This window comes from Phalangium opilio, unplaced genomic scaffold (assembly GCF_054372755.1).
Source record: "Phalangium opilio isolate 3A_F unplaced genomic scaffold, DU_Popi_V2 ptg000054l_1, whole genome shotgun sequence".
Taxonomy (NCBI): domain Eukaryota; kingdom Metazoa; phylum Arthropoda; class Arachnida; order Opiliones; family Phalangiidae; genus Phalangium; species Phalangium opilio.
Window position 1 is genome coordinate 3,055,757 of NW_028324173.1, and position 23,763 is coordinate 3,079,519.

The 23,763-nt window shown below is 45.5% G+C and overlaps 8 pseudogenes; all 8 read left to right on the forward strand.

The window, feature by feature from the left end:
* Nucleotides 1-342: 342 nt before the first annotated feature.
* LOC149670700 (5S ribosomal RNA) lies at nucleotides 343-461 on the forward strand (annotated as a pseudogene).
* Nucleotides 462-1,297: 836 nt separating this feature from the next.
* On the forward strand, nucleotides 1,298-1,416 carry LOC149670701 (5S ribosomal RNA; annotated as a pseudogene).
* Nucleotides 1,417-1,778: 362 nt separating this feature from the next.
* Nucleotides 1,779-1,897, forward strand: LOC149670702 (5S ribosomal RNA; annotated as a pseudogene).
* Nucleotides 1,898-2,257: 360 nt separating this feature from the next.
* LOC149670703 (5S ribosomal RNA) lies at nucleotides 2,258-2,376 on the forward strand (annotated as a pseudogene).
* A 137-nt stretch (nucleotides 2,377-2,513) lies between these two features.
* Nucleotides 2,514-2,616, forward strand: LOC149670704 (5S ribosomal RNA; annotated as a pseudogene).
* Nucleotides 2,617-2,738: 122 nt separating this feature from the next.
* Nucleotides 2,739-2,857, forward strand: LOC149670705 (5S ribosomal RNA; annotated as a pseudogene).
* A 361-nt stretch (nucleotides 2,858-3,218) lies between these two features.
* On the forward strand, nucleotides 3,219-3,337 carry LOC149670706 (5S ribosomal RNA; annotated as a pseudogene).
* Nucleotides 3,338-3,699: 362 nt separating this feature from the next.
* LOC149670707 (5S ribosomal RNA) lies at nucleotides 3,700-3,818 on the forward strand (annotated as a pseudogene).
* Nucleotides 3,819-23,763: the final 19,945 nt, after the last annotated feature.

Here is a 23,763-nt window from a genome sequence, read left to right on the forward strand (position 1 = left end):
TTTAAATTCCAATAGGTATGAAAAAAGCAAACATGTTTTCATTTTGTTATTGTTTTAAAATGATGAAGGTTTATTTGTCTCACTTAATTTAAATTCGAATTATTAACTAGCACTCTCGGCAACGGCCATATCACGCTGAAAACACCGGTTCACGTCCGATCACTGAAGTTAAGCAGCGTCGAGCGCATACAGTACTTGGGAATACTGCGTGCCGTTTGTTTTTTCACTTTTGTTTCCTCTTTTAAATTCCACCAGATATGAAAAAAGCAAACTTATCTTCTTTTTGTTATTGTTTTATAAAGATGAAGGTTAATTAAATTCAAATTATTAACTAGCACTCTCGGCAACGGCCATATCACGTTGAATACACCGGTTCTCGTCCGATAACCGAAGTTAAGCAGCGTCGAGCGCAGTCACTACTTGGGAGGGAGACCACTTAGGAACACTGCGCGCCTTTGGCTTTTTCACTTTTTTTTCCTCTTTTAAATTTTAATAGATATGAAAAAAGCAAACATGTTTTCTTTTTGTTATTGTTTTAAAATGATGAAGGTTAATTTGTCTCACTTAATTTAAATTCGAATTATTAACTAGCACTCTCGGCAACGGCCATATCACGCTGAGAACACCGGTTCTCGTCCGATCGCCGACGTTAGCAGCGTCGAGCGCAGTCAGTACTTGGGAATACTGCGTGCCGTTGGCTTTTTCACTTTTGTTTCCTCTTTTAAATTCCACCCGATATGAAAAAAGCAAACATATCTTCTTTTTGTTATTGTTTTATAAAGATGAAGGTTAATTTGTCTCACTTAATTTAAATTCGAATTTTTAACTAGCACTCTCGGCAACGGCCATATCACGCTGAGAACACCGGTTCTCATCCGATCGCCGACGTTAGCAGCGTCGAGCGCAGTCAGTACTTGGGAATACTGCGTGCCGTTGGTTTTTCACTTTTGTTTCCTCTTTTAAATTCCACCTGAATTGAAAAAAACACACATATCTTCTTTTTGTTATTGTTTTATAAAGATGAAAGTTAATTTAATTTAAATTATTAACTAGCACTATCGGCAACGGCCATAACACGCTGAATACACCGGTTCTCGTACGATAACCGAAGTTAAGCAGCGTCGAGCGCAGTCACTACTTGGGAACACTGCATGCCGATGGCTTTTTCATTTTTGTTTCCTCTTAAATTCCACCAGATATGAAAAAACAAACATATCTTCTTATTGTTATTGTTTTATAAAGATGAAGGTTAATTTGTCTCACTTAATTTAAGTTCGAATTTTTAACTAGCACTCTCGGCAACGGCCATATCACGCTGAATACACCGGTTCACGTCCGATAACTGAAGTTAAGTAGCGTCGAGCGCAGTCACTACTTGGGAGGGAGACCACTTAGGAACACTGCGTGCCGTTGGCTTTTTCACTTTTTTTTCCTCTTTTAATTTTTAATAGATATGAAAAAAGCAAACATGTTTTCATTTTGTTATTGTTTTAAAATGATGAAGGTTTATTTGTCTCACTTAATTTAAATTCGAATTATTAACTAGCACTCTCGGCAACGGCCATATCACGCTGAAAACACCGGTTCACGTCCGATCACCGAAGTTAAGCAGCGTCGAGCGCATACAGTACTTGCGAATACTGCGTGCCGTTTGTTTTTTCACTTTTGTTTCCTCTTTTAAATTCCACCAGATATGAAAAAAGCAAACATATCTTCTTTTTGTTATTGTTTTATAAAGATGAAGGTTAATTAAATTCAAATTATTAACTAGCACTCTCGGCAACGGCCATATCACGCTGAAAACACCGGTTCTCGTCCGATAACCGAAGTTAAGCAGCGTCGAGCGCAGTCAGTACTTGGGAGGGCGACAACTTAGGAACACTGCGTGCCGTTAGCTTTTTCACTTTTTTTCCTCTTTTAAATTCCAATAGATATGAAAAAAGCATACATATTTTCTTTTTGTTATTGTTTGAAAAAGATGAAGGTTAATTTGTCTCACTTAATTTAAATTCGAATTATTATCTAGCACTCTCGGCAACGGCCATATCACGCTGAGAAAACCGGTTCTCGTCCGATTGCCGACGTTAGCAGCGTCGAGCGCAGTCAGTACTTGGTAATACTGCGTGCCGTTTGCTTTTTCACTTTTGTTTCCTCTTTCAAATTCCACCAGATATGAAAAAAGCAAACATATCTTCTTTTTGTTATTGTTTTATAAAGATGAAAGTTAATTAAATTCAAATTATTAACTAGCACTCTCGGCAACGGCCATATCACGCTGAATACACCGATTCTCGTCCGATAACCGAAGTTAAGCAGCGTCGAACGCAGTCATTACTTGGGAGGGAGACCGCTTAGGAACACTGCGTGCCGTTGGCTTTTTCACTTTTTTTTCCTCTTTTAAATTTTAATAGATATGTAAAAAGCAAACAGGTTTTCTTTTTGTTATAGTTTTAAAATGATGAAGGTTAATTTGTCTCACTTAACTTAAATTCGAATTATTAACTAGCACTCTCGGCAACGGTCATATCACGCTGAAAACACCGGTTCACGTCCGATCACCGAAGTTAAGCAGCGTCGAGCGCATACAGTACTTGGGAATACTGCGTGCCGTTGGCTTTTTCACTTTTGTTTCCTCCTTTAAATTCCACCAGATATGAAAAAAACAAACATATCTTCTTTTTGTTATTGTTTTATAAAGATGAAGGTTAATTAAATTCAAATTATTAACTAGGACAATCGGCAACGGCCATATCACGCTGAATACACCGGTTCTCGTCCGATAACCGAAGTTAAGCAGCGTCGAGCGCAGTCAGTACTTGGGAGGGCGACCACTTAGGAACACTGCGTGGCGTTAGCATTTTCACTTTTTTTCCTCTTTTAAATTCCAATACATATGAAAAAAGCAAACATATTTTCTTTTTGTTATTGTTTTAAAAAGATGAAGGTTAATTTGTCTCACTTAATTTAAATTCGAATTATTATCTAGCACTCTCGGCAACGGCCATATCACGCTGAGAACACCGGTTCTCGTACGATCGCCGACGTTAGCAGCGTCGAGCGCATACAGTACTTGGGAATACTGCGTGCCGTTGGCTTTTTCACTTTTGTTTCCTCTTTCAAATTCCACCAGATATGAAAAAAGCAAACATATCTTCTTTTTTGTTATTGTTTTATAAAGATGAAAGTTAATTAAATTCAAATTATTAACTAGCACTCTCGGCAACGGCCATATCACGCTGAATACACCGGTTCTCGTTCGATAACCGAAGTTAAGCAGCGTCTAGCGCAGTCACTACTAGGGAGGGAGACCACTTAGGAACACTGCGTGCCGTTGGCTTTTTCACTTTTTTTTCCTCTTTTAAATTTTAATAGATATGAAAAAAGCAAACATGTTTTCTTTTTGTTATTGTTTTAAAATGATAAAGGTTAATTTGTCTCACTTAATTTAAACTCGAATTATTAACTAGCACTCTCGGCAACGGCCATATCACGCTGAAAACACCTGTTCACGTCCGATCACCGAAGTTAAGCAGCGTCGAGCGCATACAGTACTTGGGAATACTGCGTGCCGTTTGTTTTTTCACTTTTGTTTCCTCTTTTAAATTCCACCAGATATGAAAAAAGCAAACATATCTTCTTTTTGTTATTGTTTTATAAAGATGAAGGTTAATTAAATTAAAATTATTAACTAGCACACTCGGCAACGGCCATATCACGCTGAATACACCGGTTCTCGTCCGATAACCGAAGTTAAGCAGCGTCGAGCGCAGTCAGTACTTGGGAGGGCGACCACTTAGGAACACTGCGTGCCGTTAGCTTTTTCACTTTTTTTTCCTCTTTTAAATTCCAATAGATATGAAAAAAGCAAACATATTTTCTTTTTGTTATTGTTTGAAAAAGATGAAGGTTAATTTGTCTCACTTAATTTAAATTCGAATTATTATCTAGCACTCTCGGCAACGGCCATATCACGCTGAGAACACCGGTTCTCGTCCGATCGCCGACGTTGATTCAACAATACCTGACGACCATTTAATTTTTGGGCTTCCGTGACGCAATGGCTAGCGCGTTCAGCTGCTTTTCAAAAGACTGGTGTTTTGAACCCTCCCGGGAGCGGTGTTGTGACGTCTCAGATGTAACGTAAAATGTCAGAGTTTTTCCACAATACCTGACGAACATTTAATTTTTGGGCTTCAGTGGCGCAATGGTTAGCACGTTCAGCTGTTAATCGAAAGGTTGTTGGTTCGAACCCACCCGGGAGAGGTGTTGTGGCGTCTCCGATGTAGCGTAAAAAGTCATAACTTTTCCACAATACCTGACAACCATTTAATTTCTGAGCTTCCGTGGCTCAATGGTTAGCGCGTTCGGTTGTTAACGAATTGGTTGGTGGTTCGAGCCCATCCGGGAGCGGTGTTGTGACGTCTCAGATGTGAAGTAAAAAGTCAAGGTTTTTCCACAATACCTGACGACCATTTAATTTTTGGGCTTCCGTGGCGCAATGGTTAGCGCGTTCAGCTGCTATTCAAAAGACTGGTGTTTTGAGCCCTCCCGGGAGCGGTGTTGTGACGTCTCAGATGTGAAGTAAAAAGTCAAGGTTTTTCCACAATACCTGACGACCATTTAATTTTTGGGCTTCCGTGGCGCAATGGTTAGCGCGTTCAGCTGCTTTTCAAAAGACTGGTGTTTTGAACCCTCCCGGGAGCGGTGTTGTGACGTCTTAGATGTAACGTAAAATGTCAGAGTTTTTCCACAATACCTGACGACCATTTAATTTTTGGGCTTCCGTGGCGCAATGGTTAGCGCGTTCAGCTGCTATTCAAAAGACTGGTGTTTTGAGCCCTCCCGGGAGCGTTGTTGTGACGTCTCAGATGTGAAGTAAAAAGTCAAGGTTTTTCCACAATACCTGACGACCATTTAATTTTTGGGCTTCCGTGGCGCAATGGTTAGCGCGTTCAGCTGGTTTTCAAAAGACTGGTGTTTTGAACCCTCCCGGGAGCGGTGTTGTGACGTCTCAGATGTAACGTAAAATGTCAGAGTTTTTCCACAATACCTGACGAACATTTAATTTTTGGGCTTCAGTGGCGCAATGGTTAGCACGTTCAGCTGTTAATCGAAAGGTTGGTGGTTCGAACCCACCCGGGAGAGGTGTTGTGGGGTCTCAGATGTAGCGTAAAAAGTCATAACTTTTCCACAATACCTGACAACCATTTAATTTCTGAGCTTCCGTGGCTCAATGGTTAGCGCGTTCGGCTGTTAACGAATAGGTTGGTGGTTCGAGCCCATCCGGGAGCGGTGTTGTGACGTCTCAGATGTGAAGTAAAAAGTCAAGGTTTTTCCACAATACCTGACGACCATTTAATTTTTGGGCTTCCGTGGCGCAATGGTTAGCGCGTTCAGCTGCTTTTCAAAAGACTGTTGTTTTGAACCCTCCCGGGAGCGGTGTTGTGACGTCTCAGATGTAACGTAAAATGTCAGAGTTTTTCCACAATACCTGACGAACATTTAATTTTTGGGCTTCCGTGGCGCAATGGTTAGCACGTTCAGCTTTTAATCGAAAGGTTGGTGGTTCAAGCACACCCGGGAGAGGTGTTGTGGGGTCTCAGATGTAGCGTAAAAAGTCATAACTTTTCCACAATACCTGACAACCATTTAATTTCTGAGCTTCCGTGGCTCAATGGTTAGCGCGTTCGGCTGTTAACGAATGGGTTGGTGGTTCGAGCCCATCCGGGAGCGGTGTTGTGACGTCTCAGATGTGAAGTAAATAGTCAAGGTTTTTCCACAATACCTGACGACCATTTAATTTTTGGGCTTCCGTGGCGCAATGGTTAGCGCGTTCAGCTGGTTTTCAAAAGACTGGTGTTTTGAACCCTCCCGGGAGCGGTGTTGTGACGTCTCAGATGTAACGTAAAATGTCAGAGTTTTTCCACAATACCTGACGAACATTTAATTTTTGGGCTTCAGTGGCGCAATGGTTAGCACGTTCAGCTGTTAATCGAAAGGTTGGTGGTTCGAACCCACCCGGGAGAGGTGTTGTGGGGTCTCAGATGTAGCGTAAAAAGTCATAACTTTTCCACAATACCTGACAACCATTTAATTTCTGAGCTTCCGTGGCTCAATGGTTAGCGCGTTCGGCTGTTAACGAATAGGTTGGTGGTTCGAGCCCATCCGGGAGCGGTGTTGTGACGTCTCAGATGTGAAGTAAAAAGTCAAGGTTTTTCCACAATACCTGACGACCATTTAATTTTTGGGCTTCCGTGGCGCAATGGTTAGCGCGTTCAGCTGCTTTTCAAAAGACTGTTGTTTTGAACCCTCCCGGGAGCGGTGTTGTGACGTCTCAGATGTAACGTAAAATGTCAGAGTTTTTCCACAATACCTGACGAACATTTAATTTTTGGGCTTCCGTGGCGCAATGGTTAGCACGTTCAGCTTTTAATCGAAAGGTTGGTGGTTCAAGCACACCCGGGAGAGGTGTTGTGGGGTCTCAGATGTAGCGTAAAAAGTCATAACTTTTCCACAATACCTGACAACCATTTAATTTCTGAGCTTCCGTGGCTCAATGGTTAGCGCGTTCGGCTGTTAACGAATAGGTTGGTGGTTCGAGCCCATCCGGGAGCGGTGTTGTGACGTCTCAGATGTGAAGTAAATAGTCAAGGTTTTTCCACAATACCTGACGACCATTTAATTTTTGGGCTTCCGTGGCGCAATGGTTAGCGCGTTCAGCTGCTATTCAAAAGACTGGTGGTTTGAGCCCTCCCGGGAGCGGTGTCGTGACGTCTCAGATGTAACGTAAAATGTCAGAGTTTTTCCACAATACCTGACGAACATTTAATTTTTGGGCTTCCGTGGCGCAATGGTTAGCGCTTTCAGCTGTTAACCGAAAGGTTGGTGGTTCGAGCCCACCCGGGAGAGGTGTTGTGGGGTCTCAGATGTAGCGTAAAAAGTCATAACTTTTCCACAGTACCTGACAACCATTTAATTTCTGAGCTTCCGTGGCTCAATGGTTAGCGCGTTTGGCTGTTAACGAATAGGTTGGTGGTTCGAGCGCACCCTGGAGAGGTGTTTTAGGGTCTCAGATGTGAAGTAAAAAGTCAAGGTTTTTCCACAATACCTGACGACCATTTAATTTTTGGGCTTCCGTGGAGCAATGGTTAGCGCGTTCAGCTGCTATTCAAAAGACTGGTGGTTTGAGCCCTCCCGGGAGCGGTGTTGTGACGTCTCAGATGTAACGTAAAATGTCAGAGTTTTTCCACAATACCTGACGAACATTTAATTTTTGGGCTTCAGTGTCGCAATGGTTAGCACGTTCAGCTGTTAATCGAAAGGTTGGTGGTTCGAGCCCACCCGAGCGAGGTGTTGTGGGGTCTCAGATGTAGCGTAAAAAGTCATAACTTTTACACAACACCTGACAACCATTTAATTTCTGAGCTTCCGTGGCTCAATGGTTAGCACGTTCGGCTGTTAACGAATAGGTTGGTGGTTCGAGCCCATCCGGGAGCGGTGTTGTGACGTCTCAGATGTGAAGTAAAAAGTCAAGGTTTTTCCACAATACCTGACGACCATTTAATTTTTGGGCTTCCGTGGCGCAATGGTTAGCGCGTTCAGCTGCTATTCAAAAGACTGGTGTTTTGAGCCCTCCCGGGAGCGGTGTTGTGACGTCTCAGATGTGAAGTAAAAAGTCAAGGTTTTTCCACAATACCTGACGACCATTTAATTTTTGGGCTTCCGTGGCGCAATGGTTAGCGCGTTTGGCTGTTAACGAATAGGTTGGTGGTTCGAGCGCACCCTGGAGAGGTGTTTTAGGGTCTCAGATGTGAAGTAAAAAGTCAAGGTTTTTCCACAATACCTGACGACCATTTAATTTTTGGGCTTCCGTGGAGCAATGGTTAGCGCGTTCAGCTGCTATTCAAAAGACTGGTGGTTTGAGCCCTCCCGGGAGCGGTGTCGTGACGTCTCAGATGTAACGTAAAATGTCAGAGTTTTTCCACAATACCTGACGAACATTTAATTTTTGGGCTTCCGTGGCGCAATGGTTAGCGCTTTCAGCTGTTAACCGAAAGGTTGGTGGTTCGAGCCCACCCGGGAGAGGTGTTGTGGGGTCTCAGATGTAGCGTAAAAAGTCATAACTTTTCCACAGTACCTGACGACCATTTAATTTTTGGGCTTCCGTGGCGCAATGGTTAGCGCGTTTGGCTGTTAACGAATAGGTTGGTGGTTCGAGCGCACCCTGGAGAGGTGTTTTAGGGTCTCAGATGTGAAGTAAAAAGTCAAGGTTTTTCCACAATACCTGACGACCATTTAATTTTTGGGCTTCCGTGGAGCAATGGTTAGCGCGTTCAGCTGCTATTCAAAAGACTGGTGGTTTGAGCCCTCCCGGGAGCGGTGTTGTGACGTCTCAGATGTAACGTAAAATGTCAGAGTTTTTCCACAATACCTGACGAACATTTAATTTTTGGGCTTCAGTGTCGCAATGGTTAGCACGTTCAGCTGTTAATCGAAAGGTTGGTGGTTCGAGCCCACCCGAGCGAGGTGTTGTGGGGTCTCAGATGTAGCGTAAAAAGTCATAACTTTTCCACAATACCTGACAACCATTTAATTTCTGAGCTTCCGTGGCTCAATGGTTAGCACGTTCGGCTGTTAACGAATAGGTTGGTGGTTCGAGCCCATCCGGGAGCGGTGTTGTGACGTCTCAGATGTGAAGTAAAAAGTCAAGGTTTTTCCACAATACCTGACGACCATTTAATTTTTGGGCTTCCGTGGCGCAATGGTTAGCGCGTTCAGCTGCTTTTCAAAAGACTGTTGTTTTGAACCCTCCCGGGAGCGGTGTTGTGACGTCTCAGATGTAACGTAAAATGTCAGAGTTTTTCCACAATACCTGACGAACATTTAATTTTTGGGCTTCCGTGGCGCAATGGTTAGCACGTTCAGCTTTTAATCGAAAGGTTGGTGGTTCAAGCACACCCGGGAGAGGTGTTGTGGGGTCTCAGATGTAGCGTAAAAAGTCATAACTTTTCCACAATACCTGACAACCATTTAATTTCTGAGCTTCCGTGGCTCAATGGTTAGCGCGTTCGGCTGTTAACGAATAGGTTGGTGGTTCGAGCCCATCCGGGAGCGGTGTTGTGACGTCTCAGATGTGAAGTAAAAAGTCAAGGTTTTTCCACAATACCTGACGACCATTTAATTTTTGGGCTTCCGTGGCGCAATGGTTAGCGCGTTCAGCTGCTTTTCAAAAGACTGTTGTTTTGAACCCTCCCGGGAGCGGTGTTGTGACGTCTCAGATGTAACGTAAAATGTCAGAGTTTTTCCACAATACCTGACGAACATTTAATTTTTGGGCTTCCGTGGCGCAATGGTTAGCACGTTCAGCTTTTAATCGAAAGGTTGGTGGTTCAAGCACACCCGGGAGAGGTGTTGTGGGGTCTCAGATGTAGCGTAAAAAGTCATAACTTTTCCACAATACCTGACAACCATTTAATTTCTGAGCTTCCGTGGCTCAATGGTTAGCGCGTTCGGCTGTTAACGAATAGGTTGGTGGTTCGAGCCCATCCGGGAGCGGTGTTGTGACGTCTCAGATGTGAAGTAAATAGTCAAGGTTTTTCCACAATACCTGACGACCATTTAATTTTTGGGCTTCCGTGGCGCAATGGTTAGCGCGTTCAGCTGCTATTCAAAAGACTGGTGGTTTGAGCCCTCCCGGGAGCGGTGTCGTGACGTCTCAGATGTAACGTAAAATGTCAGAGTTTTTCCACAATACCTGACGAACATTTAATTTTTGGGCTTCCGTGGCGCAATGGTTAGCGCTTTCAGCTGTTAACCGAAAGGTTGGTGGTTCGAGCCCACCCGGGAGAGGTGTTGTGGGGTCTCAGATGTAGCGTAAAAAGTCATAACTTTTCCACAGTACCTGACAACCATTTAATTTCTGAGCTTCCGTGGCTCAATGGTTAGCGCGTTTGGCTGTTAACGAATAGGTTGGTGGTTCGAGCGCACCCTGGAGAGGTGTTTTAGGGTCTCAGATGTGAAGTAAAAAGTCAAGGTTTTTCCACAATACCTGACGACCATTTAATTTTTGGGCTTCCGTGGAGCAATGGTAAGCGCGTTCAGCTGCTATTCAAAAGACTGGTGGTTTGAGCCGTCCCGGGAGCGGTGTTGTGACGTCTCAGATGTAACGTAAAATGTCAGAGTTTTTCCACAATACCTGACGAACATTTAATTTTTGGGCTTCAGTGTCGCAATGGTTAGCACGTTCAGCTGTTAATCGAAAGGTTGGTGGTTCGAGCCCACCCGAGCGAGGTGTTGTGGGGTCTCAGATGTAGCGTAAAAAGTCATAACTTTTCCACAATACCTGACAACCATTTAATTTCTGAGCTTCCGTGGCTCAATGGTTAGCACGTTCGGCTGTTAACGAATAGGTTGGTGGTTCGAGCCCATCCGGGAGCGGTGTTGTGACGTCTCAGATGTGAAGTAAAAAGTCAAGGTTTTTCCACAATACCTGACGACCATTTAATTTTTGGGCTTCCGTGGCGCAATGGTTAGCGCGTTCAGCTGCTATTCAAAAGACTGGTGTTTTGAGCCCTCCCGGGAGCGGTGTTGTGACGTCTCAGATGTGAAGTAAAAAGTCAAGGTTTTTCCACAATACCTGACGACCATTTAATTTTTGGGCTTCCGTGGCGCAATGGTTAGCGCGTTTGGCTGTTAACGAATAGGTTGGTGGTTCGAGCGCACCCTGGAGAGGTGTTTTAGGGTCTCAGATGTGAAGTAAAAAGTCAAGGTTTTTCCACAATACCTGACGACCATTTAATTTTTGGGCTTCCGTGGAGCAATGGTTAGCGCGTTCAGCTGCTATTCAAAAGACTGGTGGTTTGAGCCCTCCCGGGAGCGGTGTTGTGACGTCTCAGATGTAACGTAAAATGTCAGAGTTTTTCCACAATACCTGACGAACATTTAATTTTTGGGCTTCAGTGTCGCAATGGTTAGCACGTTCAGCTGTTAATCGAAAGGTTGGTGGTTCGAGCCCACCCGAGCGAGGTGTTGTGGGGTCTCAGATGTAGCGTAAAAAGTCATAACTTTTCCACAATACCTGACAACCATTTAATTTCTGAGCTTCCGTGGCTCAATGGTTAGCACGTTCGGCTGTTAACGAATAGGTTGGTGGTTCGAGCCCATCCGGGAGCGGTGTTGTGACGTCTCAGATGTGAAGTAAAAAGTCAAGGTTTTTCCACAATACCTGACGACCATTTAATTTTTGGGCTTCCGTGGCGCAATGGTTAGCGCGTTCAGCTGCTATTCAAAAGACTGGTGTTTTGAGCCCTCCCGGGAGCGGTGTTGTGACGTCTCAGATGTGAAGTAAAAAGTCAAGGTTTTTCCACAATACCTGACGACCATTTAATTTTTGGGCTTCCGTGGCGCAATGGTTAGCGCGTTCAGCTGCTTTTCAAAAGACTGGTGTTTTGAACCCTCCCGGGAGCGGTGTTGTGACGTCTCAGATGTAACGTAAAATGTCAGTTTTTCCACAATACCTGACGAACATTTAATTTTTGGGCTTCAGTGGCGCAATGGTTAGCACGTTCAGCTGTTAATCGAAAGGTTGGTGGTTCGAACCCACCCGGGAGAGGTGTTGTGGGGTCTCAGATGTAGCGTAAAAAGTCATAACTTTTCCACAGTACCTGACAACCATTTAATTTCTGAGCTTCCGTGGCTCAATGGTTAGCGCGTTTGGCTGTTAACGAATAGGTTGGTGGTTCGAGCACACCCGGGAGAGGTGTTGTGGGGTCTCAGATGTAGCGTAAAAAGTCATAACTTTTCCACAATACCTGACAACCATTTAATTTCTGAGCTTCCGTGGCTCAATGGTTAGCACGTTCGGCTGTTAACGAATAGGTTGGTGGTTCGAGCCCATCCGGGAGCGGTGTTGTGACGTCTCAGATGTGAAGTAAAAAGTCAAGGTTTTTCCACAATACCTGACGACCATTTAATTTTTGGGCTTCCGTGGCGCAATGGTTAGCGCGTTCAGCTGCTATTCAAAAGACTGGTGGTTTGAGCCCTCCCGGGAGCGGTGTTGTGACGTCTCAGATGTAACGTAAAATGTCAGAGTTTTTCCACAATACCTGACGAACATTTAATTTTTGGGCTTCAGTGTCGCAATGGTTAGCACGTTCAGCTGTTAATCGAAAGGTTGGTGGTTCGAGCCCACCCGAGCGAGGTGTTGTGGGGTCTCAGATGTAGCGTAAAAAGTCATAACTTTTCCACAATACCTGACAACCATTTAATTTCTGAGCTTCCGTGGCTCAATGGTTAGCACGTTCGGCTGTTAACGAATAGGTTGGTGGTTCGAGCCCATCCGGGAGCGGTGTTGTGACGTCTCAGATGTGAAGTAAAAAGTCAAGGTTTTTCCAAAATACCTGACGACCATTTAATTTTTGGGCTTCCGTGGCGCAATGGTTAGCGCGTTCAGCTGCTATTCAAAAGACTGGTGTTTTGAGCCCTCCCGGGAGCGGTGTTGTGACGTCTCAGATGTGAAGTAAAAAGTCAAGGTTTTTCCACAATACCTGACGACCATTTAATTTTTGGGCTTCCGTGGCGCAATGGTTAGCGCGTTCAGCTGCTTTTCAAAAGACTGGTGTTTTGAACCCTCCCGGGAGCGGTGTTGTGACGTCTCAGATGTAACGTAAAATGTCAGAGTTTTTCCACAATACCTGACGAACATTTAATTTTTGGGCTTCCGTGGCGCAATGGTTAGCACGTTCAGCTTTTAATCGAAAGGTTGGTGGTTCGAGCACACCCGGGAGAGGTGTTGTGGGGTCTCAGATGTAGCGTAAAAAGTCATAACTTTTCCACAATACCTGACAACCATTTAATTTCTGAGCTTCCGTGGCTCAATGGTTAGCACGTTCGGCTGTTAACGAATAGGTTGGTGGTTCGAGCCCATCCGGGAGCGGTGTTGTGACGTCTCAGATGTGAAGTAAAAAGTCAAGGTTTTTCCACAATACCTGACGACCATTTAATTTTTGGGCTTCCGTGGCGCAATGGTTAGCGCGTTCAGCTGCTATTCAAAAGACTGGTGGTTTGAGCCCTCCCGGGAGCGGTGTTGTGACGTCTCAGATGTAACGTAAAATGTCAGAGTTTTTCCACAATACCTGACGAACATTTAATTTTTGGGCTTCAGTGTCGCAATGGTTAGCACGTTCAGCTGTTAATCGAAAGGTTGGTGGTTCGAGCCCACCCGAGCGAGGTGTTGTGGGGTCTCAGATGTAGCGTAAAAAGTCATAACTTTTCCACAATACCTGACAACCATTTAATTTCTGAGCTTCCGTGGCTCAATGGTTAGCACGTTCGGCTGTTAACGAATAGGTTGGTGGTTCGAGCCCATCCGGGAGCGGTGTTGTGACGTCTCAGATGTGAAGTAAAAAGTCAAGGTTTTTCCACAATACCTGACGACCATTTAATATTTGGGCTTCCGTGGCGCAATGGTTAGCGCGTTCAGCTGCTATTCAAAAGACTGGTGTTTTGAGCCCTCCCGGGAGCGGTGTTGTGACGTCTCAGATGTGAAGTAAAAAGTCAAGGTTTTTCCACAATACCTGACGACCATTTAATTTTTGGGCTTCCGTGGCGCAATGGTTAGCGCGTTTGGCTGTTAACGAATAGGTTGGTGGTTCGAGCGCACCCTGGAGAGGTGTTTTAGGGTCTCAGATGTGAAGTAAAAAGTCAAGGTTTTTCCACAATACCTGACGACCATTTAATTTTTGGGCTTCCGTGGAGCAATGGTTAGCGCGTTCAGCTGCTATTCAAAAGACTGGTGGTTTGAGCCCTCCCGGGAGCGGTGTTGTGACGTCTCAGATGTAACGTAAAATGTCAGAGTTTTTCCACAATACCTGACGAACATTTAATTTTTGGGCTTCAGTGTCGCAATGGTTAGCACGTTCAGCTGTTAATCGAAAGGTTGGTGGTTCGAGCCCACCCGAGCGAGGTGTTGTGGGGTCTCAGATGTAGCGTAAAAAGTCATAACTTTTCCACAATACCTGACAACCATTTAATTTCTGAGCTTCCGTGGCTCAATGGTTAGCACGTTCGGCTGTTAACGAATAGGTTGGTGGTTCGAGCCCATCCGGGAGCGGTGTTGTGACGTCTCAGATGTGAAGTAAAAAGTCAAGGTTTTTCCACAATACCTGACGACCATTTAATTTTTGGGCTTCCGTGGCGCAATGGTTAGCGCGTTCAGCTGCTATTCAAAAGACTGGTGTTTTGAGCCCTCCCGGGAGCGGTGTTGTGACGTCTCAGATGTGAAGTAAAAAGTCAAGGTTTTTCCACAATACCTGACGACCATTTAATTTTTGGGCTTCCGTGGCGCAATGGTTAGCGCGTTCAGCTGCTTTTCAAAAGACTGGTGTTTTGAACCCTCCCGGGAGCGGTGTTGTGACGTCTCAGATGTAACGTAAAATGTCAGTTTTTCCACAATACCTGACGAACATTTAATTTTTGGGCTTCAGTGGCGCAATGGTTAGCACGTTCAGCTGTTAATCGAAAGGTTGGTGGTTCGAACCCACCCGGGAGAGGTGTTGTGGGGTCTCAGATGTAGCGTAAAAAGTCATAACTTTTCCACAGTACCTGACAACCATTTAATTTCTGAGCTTCCGTGGCTCAATGGTTAGCGCGTTTGGCTGTTAACGAATAGGTTGGTGGTTCGAGCACACCCGGGAGAGGTGTTGTGGGGTCTCAGATGTAGCGTAAAAAGTCATAACTTTTCCACAATACCTGACAACCATTTAATTTCTGAGCTTCCGTGGCTCAATGGTTAGCACGTTCGGCTGTTAACGAATAGGTTGGTGGTTCGAGCCCATCCGGGAGCGGTGTTGTGACGTCTCAGATGTGAAGTAAAAAGTCAAGGTTTTTCCACAATACCTGACGACCATTTAATTTTTGGGCTTCCGTGGCGCAATGGTTAGCGCGTTCAGCTGCTATTCAAAAGACTGGTGGTTTGAGCCCTCCCGGGAGCGGTGTTGTGACGTCTCAGATGTAACGTAAAATGTCAGAGTTTTTCCACAATACCTGACGAACATTTAATTTTTGGGCTTCAGTGTCGCAATGGTTAGCACGTTCAGCTGTTAATCGAAAGGTTGGTGGTTCGAGCCCACCCGAGCGAGGTGTTGTGGGGTCTCAGATGTAGCGTAAAAAGTCATAACTTTTCCACAATACCTGACAACCATTTAATTTCTGAGCTTCCGTGGCTCAATGGTTAGCACGTTCGGCTGTTAACGAATAGGTTGGTGGTTCGAGCCCATCCGGGAGCGGTGTTGTGACGTCTCAGATGTGAAGTAAAAAGTCAAGGTTTTTCCACAATACCTGACGACCATTTAATTTTTGGGCTTCCGTGGCGCAATGGTTAGCGCGTTCAGCTGCTATTCAAAAGACTGGTGTTTTGAGCCCTCCCGGGAGCGGTGTTGTGACGTCTCAGATGTGAAGTAAAAAGTCAAGGTTTTTCCACAATACCTGACGACCATTTAATTTTTGGGCTTCCGTGGCGCAATGGTTAGCGCGTTCAGCTGCTTTTCAAAAGACTGGTGTTTTGAACCCTCCCGGGAGCGGTGTTGTGACGTCTCAGATGTAACGTAAAATGTCAGAGTTTTTCCACAATACCTGACGAACATTTAATTTTTGGGCTTCCGTGGCGCAATGGTTAGCACGTTCAGCTTTTAATCGAAAGGTTGGTGGTTCGAGCACACCCGGGAGAGGTGTTGTGGGGTCTCAGATGTAGCGTAAAAAGTCATAACTTTTCCACAATACCTGACAACCATTTAATTTCTGAGCTTCCGTGGCTCAATGGTTAGCACGTTCGGCTGTTAACGAATAGGTTGGTGGTTCGAGCCCATCCGGGAGCGGTGTTGTGACGTCTCAGATGTGAAGTAAAAAGTCAAGGTTTTTCCACAATACCTGACGACCATTTAATTTTTGGGCTTCCGTGGCGCAATGGTTAGCGCGTTCAGCTGCTATTCAAAAGACTGGTGTTTTGAGCCCTCCCGGGAGCGGTGTTGTGACGTCTCAGATGTGAAGTAAAAAGTCAAGGTTTTTCCACAATACCTGACGAACATTTAATTTTTGGGCTTCAGTGTCGCAATGGTTAGCACGTTCAGCTGTTAATCGAAAGGTTGGTGGTTCGAGCCCACCCGAGCGAGGTGTTGTGGGGTCTCAGATGTAGCGTAAAAAGTCATAGCTTTTCCACAATACCTGACAACCATTTAATTTCTGAGCTTCCGTGGCTCAATGGTTAGCACGTTCGGCTGTTAACAAATAGGTTGGTGGTTCGAGCCCATCCGGGAGCGGTGTTGTGACGTCTCAGATGTGAAGTAAAAAGTCAAGGTTTTTCCACAATACCTGACGACCATTTAATTTTTGGGCTTCCGTGGCGCAATGGTTAGCGCGTTCAGCTGCTATTCAAAAGACTGGTGTTTTGAGCCCTCCCGGGAGCGGTGTTGTGACGTCTCAGATGTGAAGTAAAAAGTCAAGGTTTTTCCACAATACCTGACGACCATTTAATTTTTGGGCTTCCGTGGCGCAATGGTTAGCGCGTTCAGCTGCTTTTCAAAAGACTGGTGTTTTGAACCCTCCCGGGAGCGGTGTTGTGACGTCTCAGATGTAACGTAAAATGTCAGAGTTTTTCCACAATACCTGACGAACATTTAATTTTTGGGCTTCCGTGGCGCAATGGTTAGCACGTTCAGCTTTTAATCGAAAGGTTGGTGGTTCGAGCACACCCGGGAGAGGTGTTGTGGGGTCTCAGATGTAGCGTAAAAAGTCATAACTTTTCCACAATACCTGACAACCATTTAATTTCTGAGCTTCCGTGGCTCAATGGTTAGCACGTTCGGCTGTTAACGAATAGGTTGGTGGTTCGAGCCCATCCGGGAGCGGTGTTGTGACGTCTCAGATGTGAAGTAAAAAGTCAAGGTTTTTCCACAATACCTGACGACCATTTAATTTTTGGGCTTCCGTGGCGCAATGGTTAGCGCGTTCAGCTGCTATTCAAAAGACTGGTGGTTTGAGCCCTCCCGGGAGCGGTGTTGTGACGTCTCAGATGTAACGTAAAATGTCAGAGTTTTTCCACAATACCTGACGAACATTTAATTTTTGGGCTTCAGTGTCGCAATGGTTAGCACGTTCAGCTGTTAATCGAAAGGTTGGTGGTTCGAGCTCACCCGAGCGAGGTGTTGTGGGGTCTCAGATGTAGCGTAAAAAGTCATAACTTTTCCACAATACCTGACAACCATTTAATTTCTGAGCTTCCGTGGCTCAATGGTTAGCACGTTCGGCTGTTAACGAATAGGTTGGTGGTTCGAGCCCATCCGGGAGCGGTGTTGTGACGTCTCAGATGTGAAGTAAAAAGTCAAGGTTTTTCCACAATACCTGACGACCATTTAATTTTTGGGCTTCCGTGGCGCAATGGTTAGCACGTTCAGCTTTTAATCGAAAGGTTGGTGGTTCGAGCACACCCGGGAGAGGTGTTGTGGGGTCTCAGATGTAGCGTAAAAAGTCATAACTTTTCCACAATACCTGACAACCATTTAATTTCTGAGCTTCCGTGGCTCAATGGTTAGCACGTTCGGCTGTTAACGAATAGGTTGGTGGTTCGAGCCCATCCGGGAGCGGTGTTGTGACGTCTCAGATGTGAAGTAAAAAGTCAAGGTTTTTCCACAATACCTGACGACCATTTAATTTTTGGGCTTCCGTGGCGCAATGGTTAGCGCGTTCAGCTGCTATTCAAAAGACTGGTGGTTTGAGCCCTCCCGGGAGCGGTGTTGTGACGTCTCAGATGTAACGTAAAATGTCAGAGTTTTTCCACAATACCTGACGAACATTTAATTTTTGGGCTTCAGTGTCGCAATGGTTAGCACGTTCAGCTGTTAATCGAAAGGTTGGTGGTTCGAGCTCACCCGAGCGAGGTGTTGTGGGGTCTCAGATGTAGCGTAAAAAGTCATAACTTTTCCACAATACCTGACAACCATTTAATTTCTGAGCTTCCGTGGCTCAATGGTTAGCACGTTCGGCTGTTAACGAATAGGTTGGTGGTTCGAGCCCATCCGGGAGCGGTGTTGTGACGTCTCAGATGTGAAGTAAAAAGTCAAGGTTTTTCCACAATACCTGACGACCATTTAATTTTTGGGCTTCCGTGGCGCAATGGTTAGCGCGTTCAGCTGCTATTCAAAAGACTGGTGTTTTGAGCCCTCCCGGGAGCGGTGTTGTGACGTCTCAGATGTGAAGTAAAAAGTCAAGGTTTTTCCACAATACCTGACGACCATTTAATTTTTGGGCTTCCGTGGCGCAATGGTTAGCGCGTTCAGCTGCTTTTCAAAAGACTGGTGTTTTGAACCCTCCCGGGAGCGGTGTTGTGACGTCTCAGATGTAACGTAAAATGTCAGTTTTTCCACAATACCTGACGAACATTTAATTTTTGGGCTTCAGTGTCGCAATGGTTAGCACGTTCAGCTGTTAATCGAAAGGTTGGTGGTTCGAGCTCACCCGAGCGAGGTGTTGTGGGGTCTCAGATGTAGCGTAAAAAGTCATAACTTTTCCACAATACCTGACAACCATTTAATTTCTGAGCTTCCGTGGCTCAATGGTTAGCACGTTCGGCTGTTAACGAATAGGTTGGTGGTTCGAGCCCATCCGGGAGCGGTGTTGTGACGTCTCAGATGTGAAGTAAAAAGTCAAGGTTTTTCCACAATACCTGACGACCATTTAATTTTTGGGCTTCCGTGGCGCAATGGTTAGCACGTTCAGCTTTTAATCGAAAGGTTGGTGGTTCGAGCACACCCGGGAGAGGTGTTGTGGGGTCTCAGATGTAGCGTAAAAAGTCATAACTTTTCCACAATACCTGACAACCATTTAATTTCTGAGCTTCCGTGGCTCAATGGTTAGCACGTTCGGCTGTTAACGAATAGGTTGGTGGTTCGAGCCCATCCGGGAGCGGTGTTGTGACGTCTCAGATGTGAAGTAAAAAGTCAAGGTTTTTCCACAATACCTGACGACCATTTAATTTTTGGGCTTCCGTGGCGCAATGGTTAGCGCGTTCAGCTGCTATTCAAAAGACTGGTGGTTTGAGCCCTCCCGGGAGCGGTGTTGTGACGTCTCAGATGTAACGTAAAATGTCAGAGTTTTTCCACAATACCTGACGAACATTTAATTTTTGGGCTTCAGTGTCGCAATGGTTAGCACGTTCAGCTGTTAATCGAAAGGTTGGTGGTTCGAGCTCACCCGAGCGAGGTGTTGTGGGGTCTCAGATGTAGCGTAAAAAGTCATAACTTTTCCACAATACCTGACAACCATTTAATTTCTGAGCTTCCGTGGCTCAATGGTTAGCACGTTCGGCTGTTAACGAATAGGTTGGTGGTTCGAGCCCATCCGGGAGCGGTGTTGTGACGTCTCAGATGTGAAGTAAAAAGTCAAGGTTTTTCCACAATACCTGACGACCATTTAATTTTTGGGCTTCCGTGGCGCAATGGTTAGCGCGTTCAGCTGCTATTCAAAAGACTGGTGTTTTGAGCCCTCCCGGGAGCGGTGTTGTGACGTCTCAGATGTGAAGTAAAAAGTCAAGGTTTTTCCACAATACCTGACGACCATTTAATTTTTGGGCTTCCGTGGCGCAATGGTTAGCGCGTTCAGCTGCTATTCAAAAGACTGGTGGTTTGAGCCCTCCCGGGAGCGGTGTTGTGACGTCTCAGATGTAACGTAAAATGTCAGAGTTTTTCCACAATACCTGACGAACATTTAATTTTTGGGCTTCAGTGTCGCAATGGTTAGCACGTTCAGCTGTTAATCGAAAGGTTGGTGGTTCGAGCTCACCCGAGCGAGGTGTTGTGGGGTCTCAGATGTAGCGTAAAAAGTCATAACTTTTCCACAATACCTGACAACCATTTAATTTCTGAGCTTCCGTGGCTCAATGGTTAGCACGTTCGGCTGTTAACGAATAGGTTGGTGGTTCGAGCCCATCCGGGAGCGGTGTTGTGACGTCTCAGATGTGAAGTAAAAAGTCAAGGTTTTTCCACAATACCTGACGACCATTTAATTTTTGGGCTTCCGTGGCGCAATGGTTAGCGCGTTCAGCTGCTATTCAAAAGACTGGTGTTTTGAGCCCTCCCGGGAGCGGTGTTGTGACGTCTCAGATGTGAAGTAAAAAGTCAAGGTTTTTCCACAATACCTGACGACCATTTAATTTTTGGGCTTCCGTGGCGCAATGGTTAGCGCGTTCAGCTGCTTTTCAAAAGACTGGTGTTTTGAACCCTCCCGGGAGCGGTGTTGTGACGTCTCAGATGTAACGTAAAATGTCAGTTTTTCCACAATACCTGACGAACATTTAATTTTTGGGCTTCAGTGGCGCAATGGTTAGCACGTTCAGCTGTTAATCGAAAGGTTGGTGGTTCGAACCCACCCGGGAGAGGTGTTGTGGGGTCTCAGATGTAGCGTAAAAAGTCATAACTTTTCCACAGTACCTGACAACCATTTAATTTCTGAGCTTCCGTGGCTCAATGGTTAGCGCGTTTGGCTGTTAACGAATAGGTTGGTGGTTCGAGCGCACCCTGGAGAGGTGTTTTAGGGTCTCAGATGTGAAGTAAAAAGTCAAGGTTTTTCCACAATACCTGACGACCATTTAATTTTTGGGCTTCCGTGGAGCAATGGTTAGCGCGTTCAGCTGCTATTCAAAAGACTGGTGGTTTGAGCCCTCCCGGGAGCGGTGTTGTGACGTCTCAGATGTAACGTAAAATGTCAGAGTTTTTCCACAATACCTGACGAACATTTAATTTTTGGGCTTCAGTGTCGCAATGGTTAGCACGTTCAGCTGTTAATCGAAAGGTTGGTGGTTCGAGCCCACCCGAGCGAGGTGTTGTGGGGTCTCAGATGTAGCGTAAAAAGTCATAACTTTTCCACAATACCTGACAACCATTTAATTTCTGAGCTTCCGTGGCTCAATGGTTAGCACGTTCGGCTGTTAACGAATAGGTTGGTGGTTCGAGCCCATCCGGGAGCGGTGTTGTGACGTCTCAGATGTGAAGTAAAAAGTCAAGGTTTTTCCACAATACCTGACGACCATTTAATTTTTGGGCTTCCGTGGCGCAATGGTTAGCGCGTTCAGCTGCTATTCAAAAGACTGGTGTTTTGAGCCCTCCCGGGAGCGGTGTTGTGACGTCTCAGATGTGAAGTAAAAAGTCAAGGTTTTTCCACAATACCTGACGACCATTTAATTTTTGGGCTTCCGTGGCGCAATGGTTAGCGCGTTCAGCTGCTTTTCAAAAGACTGGTGTTTTGAACCCTCCCGGGAGCGGTGTTGTGACGTCTCAGATGTAACGTAAAATGTCAGAGTTTTTCCACAATACCTGACGAACATTTAATTTTTGGGCTTCCGTGGCGCAATGGTTAGCACGTTCAGCTTTTAATCGAAAGGTTTGTGGTTCGAGCACACCCGGGAGAGGTGTTGTGGGGTCTCAGATGTAGCGTAAAAAGTCATAACTTTTCCACAATACCTGACAACCATTTAATTTCTGAGCTTCCGTGGCTCAATGGTTAGCGCGTTCGGCTGTTAACGAATAGGTTGGTGGTTCGAGCCCATCCGGGAGCGGTGTTGTGACGTCTCAGATGTGAAGTAAATAGTCAAGGTTTTTCCACAATACCTGACGACCATTTAATTTTTGGGCTTCCGTGGCGCAATGGTTAGCGCGTTCAGCTGCTATTCAAAAGACTGGTGGTTTGAGCCCTCCCGGGAGCGGTGTCGTGACGTCTCAGATGTAACGTAAAATGTCAGAGTTTTTCCACAATACCTGACGAACATTTAATTTTTGGACTTCCGTGGCGCAATGGTTAGCGCTTTCAGCTGTTAACCGAAAGGTTGGTGGTTCGAGCCCACCCGGGAGAGGTGTTGTGGGGTCTCAGATGTAGCGTAAAAAGTCATAACTTTTCCACAGTACCTGACAACCATTTAATTTCTGAGCTTCTGTGGCTCAATGGTTAGCGCGTTTGGCTGTTAACGAATAGGTTGGTGGTTCGAGCGCACCCTGGAGAGGTGTTTTAGGGTCTCAGATGTGAAGTAAAAAGTCAAGGTTTTTCCACAATACCTGACGACCATTTAATTTTTGGGCTTCCGTGGAGCAATGGTTAGCGCGTTCAGCTGCTATTCAAAAGACTGGTGGTTTGAGCCCTCCCGGGAGCGGTGTTGTGACGTCTCAGATGTAACGTAAAATGTCTGAGTTTTTCCAATATACCTGACGAACATTTAATTTTTGGGCTTCCGTGGCGCAATGGTTAGCACGTTCAGCTGTTAATCGAAAGGTTGGTGGTTCGAGCCCACCCGAGCGAGGTGTTGTGGGGTCTCAGATGTAGCGTAAAAAGTCATAACTTTTCCACAATACCTGACAACCATTTAATTTCTGAGCTTCCGTGGCTCAATGGTTAGCACGTTCGGCTGTTAACGAATAGGTTGGTGGTTCGAGCCCATCCGGGAGCGGTGTTGTGACGTCTCAGATGTGAAGTAAAAAGACAATTTTTTTCCACAATACCTGACGACCATTTAATTTTTGGGCTTCCGTGGAGCAATGGTTAGCGCGTTCAGCTGCTATTCAAAAGACTGGTGGTTTGAGCCCTCCCGGGAGCGGTGTTGTGACGTCTCAGATGTAACGTAAAATGTTAGAGTATTCCCACAATACCTGACGACCATTTAATTTTTGGGCTTCCGTGGCGCAATGGTTAGCGCGTTCAGCTGCTATTCAAAAGACTGGTGTTTTGAACCCTCCCGGGAGCGGTGTTGTGACGTCTCAGATGTAACGTAAAATGTCAGAGTTTTTCCACAATACCTGACGAACATTTAATTTTTGGGCTTCCGTGGCGCAATGGTTAGCACGTTCAGCTGTTAATCGAAAGGTTGGTATTTCGAGCCCACCCGGGAGAGGTGTTGTGGGGTCTCAGATGTAGCGTAAAAATTCATAACTTTTCCACAATACCTGACAACCATTTAATTTCTGAGCTTCCGTGGCTCAATGGTTAGCGCGTTCGGCTGTTAACGAATAGGAAGGTGGTTCGAGCCCATCCGGGAGCGGTGTTGTGACGTCTCAGATGTGAAGTAAATAGTCAAGGTTTTTCCACAATACCTGACGAACATTTAATTTTTGGGCTTCCGTGGCGCAATGGTTAGCGCGTTCAGCTGCTATTCAGAAGACTGGTGGTTTGAGCCCTCCCGGGAGCGGTGTCGTGACGTCTCAGATGTAACGTAAAATGTCAGAGTTTTTCCACAATACCTGACGAACATTTAATTTTTGGGCTTCCGTGGCGCAATGGTTAGCGCTTTCAGCTGTTAACCGAAAGGTTGGTGGTTCGAGCCCACCCGGGAGAGGTGTTGTGGGGTCTCAGATGTAGCGTAAAAAGTCATAACTTTTCCACAATACCTGACAACCATTTAATTTCTGAGCTTCCGTGGCTCAATGGTTAGCGCGTTCGGCTGTTAACGAATAGGTAGGTGGTTCGAGCCCATCCGGGAGCGGTGTTGTGACGTCTCAGATGTGAAGTAAATAGTCAAAGTTTTTCCACAATACCTGATGACCATTTAATTTTTGGGCTTCCGTGGAGCAAGGGTTAGCGCGTTCAGCTGCTATTCAAAAGACTGGTGGTTTGAGCCCTCCCGGGAGCGGTGTTGTGACGTCCCAGATGTAACGTAAAATGTCTGAGTTTTTCCACAATACCTGACGAACATTTAATTTTTGGGCTTCCGTAGCGCAATGGTTAGAACGTTCA